This window comes from Lepisma saccharinum, chromosome 1, assembly GCF_977018435.1.
Source record: "Lepisma saccharinum chromosome 1, izLepSacc3.1, whole genome shotgun sequence".
In the NCBI taxonomy this organism is placed as follows: Eukaryota; Metazoa; Arthropoda; class Insecta; order Zygentoma; family Lepismatidae; genus Lepisma; species Lepisma saccharinum.
Window position 1 is genome coordinate 136,084,691 of NC_139229.1, and position 13,609 is coordinate 136,098,299.

Genomic DNA, 13,609 nt, shown 5'->3' on the forward strand with positions numbered 1-13,609 from the left:
GTCCAGAAACAAGGAGTGAAGTGATTGATCTGACAGACGCGAAAACTAACCCAATCGGAAAATTATCTCCGTGCCCGGAATTTTAAGACAACGGTGATAAAAGAGATAAGCTATCCCTTGTGCGTAGCGCCACACCACGGATGCACCTGGGAAATATGGAGGTAAGGCTCTCAGTCCGCTGGGCTGGATGTGAACAGCACCATGCTTCGGGCGCCTTTATCCCGTCATTGTGGGTGAGCTCCGGGAAAAAGGGTTCCTGGACCTAATTGAAATACTTTACAGACAAGAAGGTTATTTACGGTCCAGAATCCGTTTACGCTTGCTGATTTTCTCTCCTGGACCGGAATTGAATTTATTTAAAATTCCTGGACCTTTAACAACCATGCCCATATAGCTGTTTGATGCAGGGCCATTGTCGGAAAGAATCCCCATCTGAGATCGTTCACCCAGAGAATCGATCGGAGGCTTCTCGCGTGGTGATCGGATGCTCACTGTGGACATCGGATGTGAACCACCAACCGTCCTTAACATCGATTGGTAGATAGTGTCAATTAGACAAGATAGGGATGGAGTTTCTTTCTTAAAGTCCAGAACCCCCCCCCCAACACACACACACACACACACACACACACACACACACACACACACATACATATATAATAATATCCCTGTGCTTAGAAAGAATCTATTCGATGGATGTTTGATAGTTAACCTAAATGTATAAATATGAAACTTCCAAAGTAAATAAGTAACAAAGGAAACAGTATTAATGAAATTTATATAAATCCCGCAACCTTGGCGGAAAGTACCCACTATGCTCTTTGACTAAACCAATGAACCAACAAAGCAGTTCTTTCCCGCATTACTTCAGGCTGTCCTTGAAGGGTTTTGGAAGTTTGGTTTCCTCTTTATCATAACCCTTTCGCCGATAGCGAAGTTTGGCTAAGATACAAGAGAGATATCAAAAATAGGGGCTACAGATTGTGTGCGCTACGGGTTGTTGGATTACTGCTCAGAGCACCAAGCATTCTTAGGTTTCAGTCCCTTACTGTAAGCATCGAAGAAGCATTGGGATAACGCAGAACCCTGAATATACATAGATACTGCCAGTGGTGTATTTAACGGGGACGGGATTTTCAGTCTTCTTGCATCCCGATGCTTATACAGAGTTTTCGGCCTAAAAGTATACCGTGCATATTAACACTGGCTAGTTCGACTCCAAGTATTGCATAGGTTGCAGCAAATGCTATAAAAGTGACCTCTAATGCATTTGGAACATATCTAACCATATTTCTGGCGACGTTTTAAAGCATTTCTACGGACGGTTTTCGATAAACAATTGTAAGTTGTTAGCATGCCATAAGTGTTAGTCCGTGGGACGTTACGCGCCTCTCCGATGGCATAGTGGTAACGTCGTCGCCTTGTAATCAAGGGGTCCTGAGGTCAGTACCCGGTGCAGGCACATAGGGGTTCGGATAAAAATTTAAACTGTATCCAGACCCGATCAGCCTGTGTAGAAAATGGACTAAAAAAAAACAACAACAATCAATTAATGGATCGTTACATCCAGAAATGTCCCTGACTGTACATCTGTTGGCACAAAATCCATCAAATTAAGACAATCAGTGTTATATCTAGAAATGCATGTGACTGTACATATGTTGATATTTCACATAAGACATCCTGGAATAATGTTTAGCGAATATGCGTTGATGAGTACGCGAGAAGTAGCGGACACTTGTGTATGCCAACTCCTCCACAGTTACCTACTGTAGTAACGATGAAGCCAGTTCACAGGGTGTTAGAACAGCTTCTGATGCATTTCAACACTACCTATAAGCAACGCGGCACAAATTACTAATAGTACTCGTAATTACATAATATCTCACTTCTCGACTCTATAGCCCGGGGTGGCCTTGGCCTCCACAAGAAATATTCGCCAACGGTCCTGATCCATAGACGCTCCTCTCCAATTTCTTACTCCAGCTGCACGGGCATCCCTTCTTACATTGTCCTCCCATCTAGTCTTCGGTCTTTCCTTCTGGGTTACCCAAATTACTTTCCTTTGAACCTCATCTTCTGCCATCCTCCTAACATGCCCTGCCCATTTCAGCCTTAATATTTTTATATACGTATTTTACAATATCTGTGTCTTTATAAAGGCAATACAATTCTACATTTTGCCTTGCTCTTCACCACTCCCCACCCTGTATGGGGCCAAATATCGTACGCAAGACTCTTCTCTCAAAGATATTCAGCATCTCCCCATCCGCTTTTGACATAGTTCATGTGTCCGCATCATACAGTACAACAAGACAGGGCTTAACACACACTGTTTCAATAGTGTTTCCAATTTTTAGATAAGATGGTACAGTCGATAGGGTTAAAGATTTAGTATACCACTCTGAACAAGAGAGTAGAACTGAGATACCAACTACCCATCAAGGCACATCCACTTTTTTTAAAAAACAAAAGTCACGCCCGGATCAAAATCATTAATACGCCACTGCACACTACATTGAACAAAACTTTTCATATTAGCGATTGTCGCAGGCAATCACAAAGACACACATGTCGTGTGTATGTGTAAGTGTTCTTACGTACACAGTAAACAGAAACATCATTGTCTATTGCTCAGTCAGCACATGCCCCGTTCTCCGTCTGGAAGTTGCTCTTTGATTTCTGTTATCTGTTGAGTTCTCGTCCAGTCCTTCTCTTGTATGACTCATGAAATTTATAATTCTCGTGAACGATGCGTCATCTCTATGTGTTGCGTTCTCTGACCATACCTTTTTCCTTCCTAGTTCCTCTTAATACAATCATTTTTAATAAATTGATCAGCCTGCTTGGAGACCGAGCTCGATAAGTGGTCGACTTTCGATCTCGCCACACTGTAAAAAGTTGACAGTAAAAAAAACGGTCTAAGACCGTCAATTCTCGCTGCCATCCAGATACCGTAAAAATTACGGTGACCGTAAATTTCTTTTTACGGATACCTGTATATTAAACGGTAATATACCGTAATTTTAACAAGTTTGTTTTTTAAAAAATACGGCATAATGCCGTAATTTAAACAATAATTTGCTGTATTTAGATGGAATACCTTTTTGCATAATGTAAAAAATTATACCTTTTTGGCCAGACAATGTCAAAAAGTTTTTTTTCACATTACATATTGATGATTGATTTTGTTCTGGCATAGGTATAAAATTTCCAATTTCACTGCCAATGTATGTGCTTAAAACACTCCTTGGCAGCACAGTTCATCGTTTTCCACGATACTAAGGCATTTAGAGAGAATTTTACATTTGCACAACACACAATTGATTTACGTACCCTTGCACAGGTCGACAGTAGTTAGAAAGTAAAAATTACCTGTTTAACTAGGGGGAAATACTGAACTACGAATTACGTATTAGAGCCCCCTTCTGGCTTCTGTAGTGGACTGGTGAGCTAACTCCCATAAAGCTAGATGTGCCAGGTATGAAACCCAGCTCATACATGAGTATCATTGTATTTATTATACCCATTCCATCAATTATAATCATTATCACATTTAACCCAATATGCAGAAAGAAACAAAACAAAACAAAATAATAATTACAACTTATTAATTAAATAGCATTTCTATGGCATCCACCAACTCCATAACCAGCAAAGACATACATTTTCATTGGACAAAATTAACATGTTCTTGAAGGCAATGTTTTAATTATTTTATTAGATACTTCCAGGCCCTCTGATGGCACAATGAAATTATTCTTACCTTGTGATCGAGTCCTGAGTTCAATACCCTGGTGGAGGCATATTGCAATGGTTTGGATTCCACTTCAAAACTGTAGGTCCAGCCCCAATTAGCCTATCTGAACATAAAGTGGACTTGAAACTATACCTCTCCATTTACTACAATATTTATGTGTGTGCGAATGCATTGTAAGGATATGATACATTCACAAAGAAAAACAGTTATGAGGAAAAGGTGAAATATGTTTAAAATCCTTCCAAGCAAAAAACAAATTCTCAGTGTTTTCAGACATTAAGGAATCCTGTGAACATGGGCGTCCAGAAGGGGGGCAAGGGGGGCCATGGCCCCTCCCTGGAAAATGAATGTGTACCTAAAAATTATATATTTCACACATAATTTCATTTCAATCACAGTAATTTATGTTAATTATTATAAATTCGTTGAAGAAACATGATAATTTCAGACTGAAATATTGTTTTTTGGGAGGGCACCACTATTTTGGAGGAAAATATGTGTCCTTTGCCCCCCCCCCCTCTGGAAAAAATTACCTTACTTGCCCCTCCCTGGAAAAATTTCTGCGGATGTCCATGCCTGTGAATAACATAATAGAAAGCAGAAAGGAAAACATAGCCATCAAACCTTAAAATTTCAATGTTTTAGCATTTATGGAAATACATTTCCATAATGAGACTACTTTGTTAGTACAATAATTATTATTACTTAAATTAGGAAATATTACAAAAATATCTGTAATTGAACTGAAAAAAAATAATTTCACTTCAAGTTCCTCACAATGCAACAAGTAAATCACAAATTGCACTCATAAACACACACAATACTATAATAAGCCGAAGTTTTTCTGTAGGCAAATGATGAAAAGATTCTCTCTCCTTGACCACATGAATTCTACAAAAGTCTGAGAAGTTCCTAGATCTGACTTTATTCTCATCTTCAGGGTAAAGGTAAAGAAGTAATTCTAGCCTGAAGATAGTGGCATTATTCTCAAAAGCTCAGAAACAGTTGCAGAACCCACTTGATCGATAGCCCAAGAGAATCAATTCAACATAAAAAATTAATAAATAAATAAGTAAAATAAGATTTAAAAAAACCTGGATTTTACTGGCATTACTATCAATCTTCCATCCCTGCTATTGGTGCAATCCTCAAATACTTTTCAGTTTTAAAAATGGAATTTTCAAATGAGATATAATAATTCAAATAATATAAATAATTTATTCAAATCAACCAAGTACATAATTATAATTTACTTTTTATTTATTTTCACTTTACACTTGTTTCTTTGCATTTTGTCAAATAATTACTACATTGCACTTGTGCTTTTTTCTTCTTAACTTAGGACCCTTCTGCTGGATTAAATCACCTGGGAAGAAGAAATATACCATTAAGGAATTTGATACAAAACCAAATGCTATTGCAACAGCATAAATTTAAAATTTCATTAATTCTCAAGTAACAGAATAACATTGTCAAAGGTGTTCAGTGGTGCGTAAGCTCAGTAGTAGTTTCCCACTGATACAGTTCCCTCAAAAAATAAATACATATGTGGAAAGGTAGCAGAAATTGTCACCATTCCATGAAGGTACATGGTTCCACATTATCTACTGGCTACAGTGGAGATGATGTGATCAGTACCATGTTTCAGCTGTCTCACCCCCTCCCTTCCCAGTTACCCATAGAGTAAACTAATTTGAAAAAGTAACTATACTAACTTAGCTACTAAGCCAGCCCTGGTTTATTTCAGTCTGTAGAGCAATGACATGGTATGCCAAAGAACTTGGTTTGTGTCCTGGTCAAGCCTGAATTTTCTTTGCAAAAATTTCTACACAGTACATCTCCTATGTGAACCATGACAATCCAGTTAGTTGGGTGTCTTTACTGCCATGAGACAATTGAAGTCTGCATTATGTCAGTTCAAAACAAGAAGAGAACTTCTTATGTACGTTTTTGCAAGTTTTCATTTTCAGTGTCATTACGAGTATTATTAAAGTGGTTAACAGAAAACAAAACTAAAATTCAAAAAAGCAATGAAACAAGAAATGGAGATACAATAACATGCTGTACTGTAGCCTGCATGTTGAAATGCAATCATGAAAATATGTATTCCATATTTGTTTTTATTTGTAAAATGACATATATCATCATCATCATCAGTATTCCACCACGTTTGCCACATTTTTAGAGAAGTTTGCAGATTTCATCCATATATTTAATAGAAACATAATCCATAGTTAATGGAAACATGGTCTCCACTTAACGTTTCATGAAATTTAGTGTATAGCTGTGGTAAATTATGGTATCACAGCACTGGTGGGGCCCAACTTCAACATTGCGCTGTGCCTTCATGTCATGGTGCATGATGGGCTTTACCTTACTTCCGTTCCGTGTGTGCCAAATCATATGGTAAACCCAGTACTGCATTCAGTGTTTAAACCATTCATCTTTTAGATCTAAGAGACAATACTAAGATGAGAAATGACCAATATTATGATTAAATAATAAATGGTACAGTGGGATGCACAAGTATTGGGTCAGCAAATTGTCCATAACAATTTTCATTCATATTTCTCTTGCTTCTTTCGTGTTTTTAGGGACTGACCTTTTATGTATGCAAGTGCTGGTGTAGAAATTTTCAGCAGCTTGTTTGACATTTTGTTTCATTTTTTTAAGCACTCATTTTGTAAAACAAGTGCAATAAACATGGCGATGGACAATTTACTTTGCAATTCTTATGCATATCATTGTACAACAAACCACATCCATGCTGACAAGAAGACTCAAACTCTGAATGTTTGGTGATTAAAGTATGGGTCTAGCACTAAAACCACATTGCCACTGACCCAACCACCTGTTTTATGCACTGAATTGATGTGAATATTTCAGGAGAATTAAAAATATTTTAACTACAAACTTGGGAGCTTTTTAATTATTATGTGAAAGTTTGTGCAGTGTTCCATTCACACATGATACAACATACCTTTTGCCAAACTCCAATGTGTTGCATGCTTGAAATGGATACTGATATAGCATTCAGGAAGCCAAGCATTCTATCAATTCTTGCTCAATTGAAAGCATAATTTCCATGCATTCTATTAGGGACGATCCTGTAATAACAATAATAAATTTAAGAATCTCATTCAAAATATCAAATATATGAACAAACAAAAAAAAAAACTTGCATTCAGTACACGGAAGGGTTATTTCAAAGAATGTCAATTGGCCCACTTTTAAGGAAAGCCCACCCTGACCTTAAATAGTTACAGGAGTTTGTATGATAAATTGGCAGCATTTTTTAAAAAAAGTAGGCCCTGTGTGTTAGTATCAATTCAAGTAATTGTTCAATTCCATGACCCACTCTTTTCACATACAGCCATTCACATGGAAAGTAAAGGTAAAGGGATTGAATAATAGTTGTCAGAACACAAGATTGAAAACTTTCAATAACCTTTACCATGATTTATTTTATTTATCTTTCAAGCTAACTTCCAACCATTGAGTGAGTAACATTTCAAATTTCTTATAAAAACTTATTGGATCCATTTCTAATGGGAGGAGGGGTGGGTATTTTGTTGCTTCAGGTTCTAGTTGAAAACATGAAAAGCAACTTACTTGTGGATTTGTCCAAAAGAGGTTCCAATGCAGTTTCTAGGACCTCCCACAGAAATTTCACAGCTCACTACCCATTGGCACAGTTCTTGGCATATCTTTTACTTTCCAGACTTAAAATCAGAATTTCTCATAAAAACCTGTAATTAAATGAATTTTGAGCATGAAAACCATAAATTATTAACAATTTTGTACAGTTTTAAACTTAATGATAACAATTAAACCATAAATTACCTAAATCTACTGTATTAAACTTATATTGTGTCATTGTTTTGATTACTGGAACTTTAAATCCAAATTTTGTCCAAAATTGCAATTCTTGCGAGAGAAAAAGAATTTTAAATCAGTCATAAGATACCTAATTACAGTTAAATATGCATGAATGCTAATTGTTGCAGTCATAAACAGCTTAAACTTGAAGGGAAATACAAAATAACACCAAGAACTAACATCTTTCATGTCAGTACCACTCAGTTTTTATGCAAAAGTGTCATTCTTGGAAAATGCCGCAAAACCGAAGGAATTTTGAATTATTACAAAAATTTTGCTTTTACTTCACATTATTTGCTTAGAACTAGCAGAAGGATTTTAAGTGGATGCTCAATATGTTATGGAACATCCAAATAGTTAATATTAGTGAAATCAATGTTGCCATCTTATTTTCTTAGAAAATTCCTCAGTGTTCCGCAGATAAAAATTTCTAAGTTTCAATTTTGTTTTCACATACAAAGTTAAATATAACACCTCCAACTTGTGTAAATGTACACTATTATAATTACTCATAAATTTGTATTTTTAACCATTCACTTGACATTTTGTCAAAATTATGTAATTCTACTTACCTAAATACAAAATTATGAATAAAATGAACAATATTGGGACACCAGTTCTTCATTTATAAATCTCCCATGGGATTAAATACTTCTCAACAGATAACCTTAGCTAGATCAAAATATCTTTACTCTGATGGGGTCTAGAACCCAATATTGAATTTTACTATAATTTTGGGACTTTCAGATAAATTTCGGCTAATTTGCATGATTTTTTTTTTTCAGTGTACAGGATAGGTGAAGGAAGGGGACAATTGAAGCACACAGTGTCATTTTTTCCCGTAAAGCTTTTAAACCCTTCCCTGGAATTATTTATGTGTGGAGGTTCAGGATTAATAGTATCATTCAGTCACTACTGATGAAATCCATACAATTTCAGCCAGTACTTTTAGGCTGTTATGCCAGATGAATAGTTAGGTACCCTTGACTTTCTGTACCACCAAGTGAAAGTTATTGCATTTTTTATAAAGATTAAGTTGTTTATGTAGCTTTTCTGCTGTTTTTAGCTCAGGGAAATGAGTTATGGTGAAGTAAAGTACCTAGTTTCCTTAGCCTGAAGCAGGGAAGCTCGAAGGCTTTGTGCAAGTGCACCCAAAATATTAATAATAAAAGTCAATAATTGAAAATAAATATTAATTTTACATTTTAAATGTATTATAAAATAAGGTAAATCAAACACGAAGGACGGAAAACTCACAAAACCAAAATAGAAGTGTAACTATTGTTAGTAGTGCTAAGTTTGGTGACGTTATCATTTGCAAGTATTTTAAGCTATTTGAATGTGCATACACCAATTTTGACCAATAAAAAGTTGCGAAAGTACTCCGAGATAGGAGGTTTTTAATTTACGTGAGCTGTGGTTTGGGATCAAATATCGCGGTTGTTCGTGCTTTCCGCGCTTAGAAGCACATTCTATGTTACATAAAACATCAAAACCTGTCAAGTAAGAAAAAATTGTACCTCAGAGACTGTTACTAAACATTTCTACCATCCGTAACTCGGCTATTGCAAGTTTCTGCCTTCAAAAATTTCTGAGTACTACTTGTAAAAAACAGACACGCACTTCATATATCGTTTGTATACTACCTAATGAAAGTGACCGGTATTTGCAATGTGGTACATGTGATAAAGACATCGATGAATTTATATCTTCCACTACACAAGCAAATTGAATAAATGCACGTGGTGCATAGTACAGCAGTACAATAATAATAATATAGCACTAATAAACTGTGTTACAATGAATTTTCATTCCATTATGTTAAAAAATAAAAACATTATACGTACCTTGAGTTATGTAGATTTACTTTCCACGCAGGCATTCGAAGCACAACCATCGATAAAGAAGCACAACACAGCAACAAAAACATACGCTTCGGCCATGTTGGCCTGTGAAAGTTGACAAGCGACACAAATGCGCATGCGCGGCTTGGTCTAAAACTGTATGGAAGTATTTCCGATTCCACGGTCGAGTCCGTAAAATTTTTACGGTAGGATGTATTAAATTTCACGGTAACTTCTAACAGTGCATCAAAGTTCCCGGGTTCGAGTTCCGGCCTGGCCATGGGTGTTATTCATGAGAGTGTCTCTTCATCAACTTCATCTGATCATATCTCATCGAAAAGTGGAAGAAAAGCGACGTAAAACAACAAAAACACAAAATAGAGTAATCGTTTATTAATATCTTGCTGTTTGCTCTTGCTCTTGCTGGAGTACATACTAAAGAAAATTGTTTGTGTTAAACAGTTTTGAAAAATCATCTGAATAAGGACATATGCCTCCCTTCCCCCACGCTACTGCTCTTCATAAGATGCAGTTTATTGCAATTATGGTTCTATTTAATAAAAATAATTCTTGTAACCAGAGCACCTTTTTCTTTTTTTCTTTACTGCAGTTCAGTTAATGTTTGATTGCATTCAACCGTGTATTAGGCCTACTCACTAACTATCTTATTCTTGTTGTCAGTGAGTGCACTAGAACTTCTTCATTTTTGCATTATCTGCAATGATTTTTATTCTCAGATATTTTTTTCTTGCCTTCTTCCATATTTCTCTGTTCGTGTCGAATTTTCATTGATTTCTACACTTCGTTATTTTACTTCTACAGTTTGTGTACTCTATTTTCACAATTAAACAGTACAATCTGTTTGAGTTGCGTATCACGTTAAATGCTTTCTGATTTTTTCACTAGTTTCACAGCTATTATTTGGGCTGATTTCCGTAGGAATTATGTATTCTGTTTCTTTCATATCTACGCTAAATAATTACAGGTCTTTTGTTCTTAAGACATTTTTTTTGGTGTTTGTCTTGTATTTTCTCTACTGCTCAGGCTATAATTTACCAGAGAACTTGACAGTTTCTCAGATTTCTATCTTTCGCAAGCACATTAAATTAATGTTGCATGGTGTAATGTTAATGAAGATGCTTCAGCAAATTGTCAAGCGAATTTCGTTAATTTATGAGCTCTGTATGATTAAATTCCAAGCGTTTTCCATTTCGCCTTATGCTTCTGATTGCAGTGTAGAATTGTGCATCAGTGAAAAAGGGCAGTTTAGTGCTCCATGGAAGAATGGAAGATTTGCTCGGATTGAAGAATTGCAACCTGATCAGAGAAGACCATCGAAGGCGAATCACACAACTATTTACAACTAGAACGCTTCTTCTGATTGGTTACTATTTTCCTGCCAATACCCAATGGCTACAAGAACGGCTGATTGGCGTTGTCATGAACAACTACAAAGTGAGACTTTCATCGATTGATTGAATTGGTGTTTTGAGTTTACTTTATGCACAGTAAGGCTAATTGAGACTGGCCCTACAGCTTAATGTGGAATCGGAACCACTATGTGCCTCCACCGGGCATCGAACCCGGGACCACTTGATTACAAGGCAACGACGCTACCACTGCGCCATCGGGGAGGCCTACAAAGTTAGACTTGTTGTAATGTTTCATGTATGATTGAGTACACTCCAATATGAGTATTTGCAAACACTTTCATCTAAACGGAACAAATTTGCTCTGCTCCTACTTGTTTCCACTTCTTGTATTAATTCACAGCAAAGTGCTACGACAATAAGCAAAAATGGGCAACTATATACATCACACCCATACCCATATCCATTTTACATATGGTATTTGTGGGGCACATTGAATGTGAAACCACAATATATTCTGTGTTGGATATTGAACTCTTTCTTTATTCTTAATGTAGAGGGGAACATATCGGATAGGAGGGGCGAGTGATGGCGAAGAGATTGAGAGAGAGAGAAGGATAGACGAGAAAAATAAGAGCTTTTGATCCAAATGGAGACACAAATGAGGGGAGAGAAACACGGTAACAGATGTGAATGAGAGTAGTTGGGGGAGGGGAGAAATGCTGAGAGAAATAGGAAAAAGGGAGAGAGAAAAACAATGAAATATATAAATAAATAAGAAGGGCGAAAGCGAGAGAGAGGAGTAAAGGAGGGTATACACAGGAAAAAAGAGAAAGAGAGGTAATCAAGAAAAGAGGGAAATACAGGAGAAAAGACAGTGACAATGGAAATATGAAAAAGAGAGAAGTAGAGGGTGATAGATGCAAAAGCAAAATAAACAGAAAAGGGAAGAATACAACAGAGGCACTTATGTTACAGATTGATGACAACGTTTATGTCAGGAGCAGGGGTTACATGAAAACATGTGCTATTTTCCAAGATATGCATGGTTCAAGAAGACTGAGAAACTAATCTAGACCATTAGTCTCTCTGTACATCAAGTGGAGCCAGAACAAGCTTCGTGAAACTGTTTTGAAACACCACCTTTTAGTAATGCTTTGCCATTATGTGTGTTGAAGTAGAGAAGAGACGCACACCTAGTTTTTTTTACCCCTTTTCTATTCCATCAGTTACAGTAACACAGTAAAACAGACTGCTGATGCATCAGTTTGCAAATGTAGATCGCTCACAATATGGAAGGAATGAGAGGCGCTTGACGTCTTTGGGCATTTGGTCATTGACTTTACTGCGTCAAATAATTTGTATTTTTTTTTTGCCTTCAAAATGTCATGTCTGTTTTCTGCTGATAAGGGCATGGGAGGAAAACACAGAATGATGATAATGGAGATTGTGACACCGTGATATGTTCTCTTTCTCGCCGAGAGTTCAGGACCAAATCTTTGGACCTTGTCGATGATACAAGGAAATAAAGATGGAAGCCGAGTTGAAGGCGAGAAGGTCAGAAGTTCGGTGGTCACTTTCGTGTTTATCAGGGGACATCGAAGTTACTATCTTGAAAAATATGAACTTTTATCTTGAGATGCTCGTTTCGATGAAGCTTCCAGTTGTTAATAAACTTCGTATTTGATAATTCTGCTACGTTAGTACTTAGTTAATATTGTAGTCAACGGTGCAGAAAGACTTCCATGTACAGAATTTATTCCAGAAATTAAAAAGATCTAGTGACAGAATGGAAAGAAGAATTAAAATAATTTAAATATATAATGTAAAAGTTTAAACAAATATTTTGAGATTCATGACATGTAAAAACAAATTACCATCTCCACAAATTGAAAATAGTAACATGCCCTGAAAATTTATGCGAGGAAATAGAGACACTATATTTTTTCAGTGCCCTAAATATGGAAAAGAATGAGAAACATTTATGAAAACATTAATTAGATTAAAGTCACCCTCCCAACATCAATCTCCAGCCTTCTCCCAGAACCAAGAATTCATATCACGTTTGGTATGAACTCGTTTAAAAGGAAAACAAAAGACAAAAAAAAGAAAATGAGAAAGACAAAATAATAAAAAGTGTAAATAATATATATATATATATATATATATATATATATATATATATATATATATGTGTGTGTGTGTGTGTGTGTGTGTGTGTAATGACAAAAAATCAAGGGAAAATGTCGAAGAGTTGAAGGGTAACTGAAGACAGCAAGAGATATAGAAGTCTCGAACGAAACGTGTTACTTTTTCGGTTATAATGTCGGCATTGTGTTACCGGAATTAGGCTATATCGATAATTTCAGCTTCTGTTCGTTAAGTGGTCGACTTTCGATCTCTCCACCAAATTTCCAGACTTGGAGTCCCCGTCTTACATGGGACGTGTCCCTTCATCAATTTAATATCATCACTCACTTTCATCGCCGCGACTAGCCAAAAATTGGAAGAAAAGCGACGTAAAATAACTAAAATACAAAATATCATGCCAGTTATTGAAGTGATTGAATTAGCACGCACATATGATGGGGGTGCAGCGTATGTAAATAAAGTTCAGCTTTAATATCTTATTTGTCTACAGTGTGTGACAAAGTAACGCGTTAGTAAGATGTTACTTTCAGTGCAAGGAATCACTGGAAGGATACCTGACATCAATGTTTGATTGATTGATGTTGTTATTTTACGTCGCTTTTCTA

At 36.3% G+C, this 13,609-nt stretch overlaps 1 protein-coding gene and 1 long non-coding RNA gene across 2 annotated transcripts in view; one reads left to right on the top strand and one right to left on the bottom strand.

The window, feature by feature from the left end:
* Positions 1-13,609, top strand: part of ush (Zinc finger protein ush) — a 427,102-nt gene that overhangs the window by 57,510 nt on the left and 355,983 nt on the right. The window lies entirely within an intron of this gene.
* Positions 4,959-9,584, bottom strand: LOC145988886 (uncharacterized). The gene is made up of 3 exons (XR_014441800.1): positions 9,487-9,584; positions 6,741-6,867; positions 4,959-5,126 (listed from the first exon to the last, which is right to left on the bottom strand). It is a non-coding gene; the product is annotated as an uncharacterized LOC145988886 (long non-coding RNA).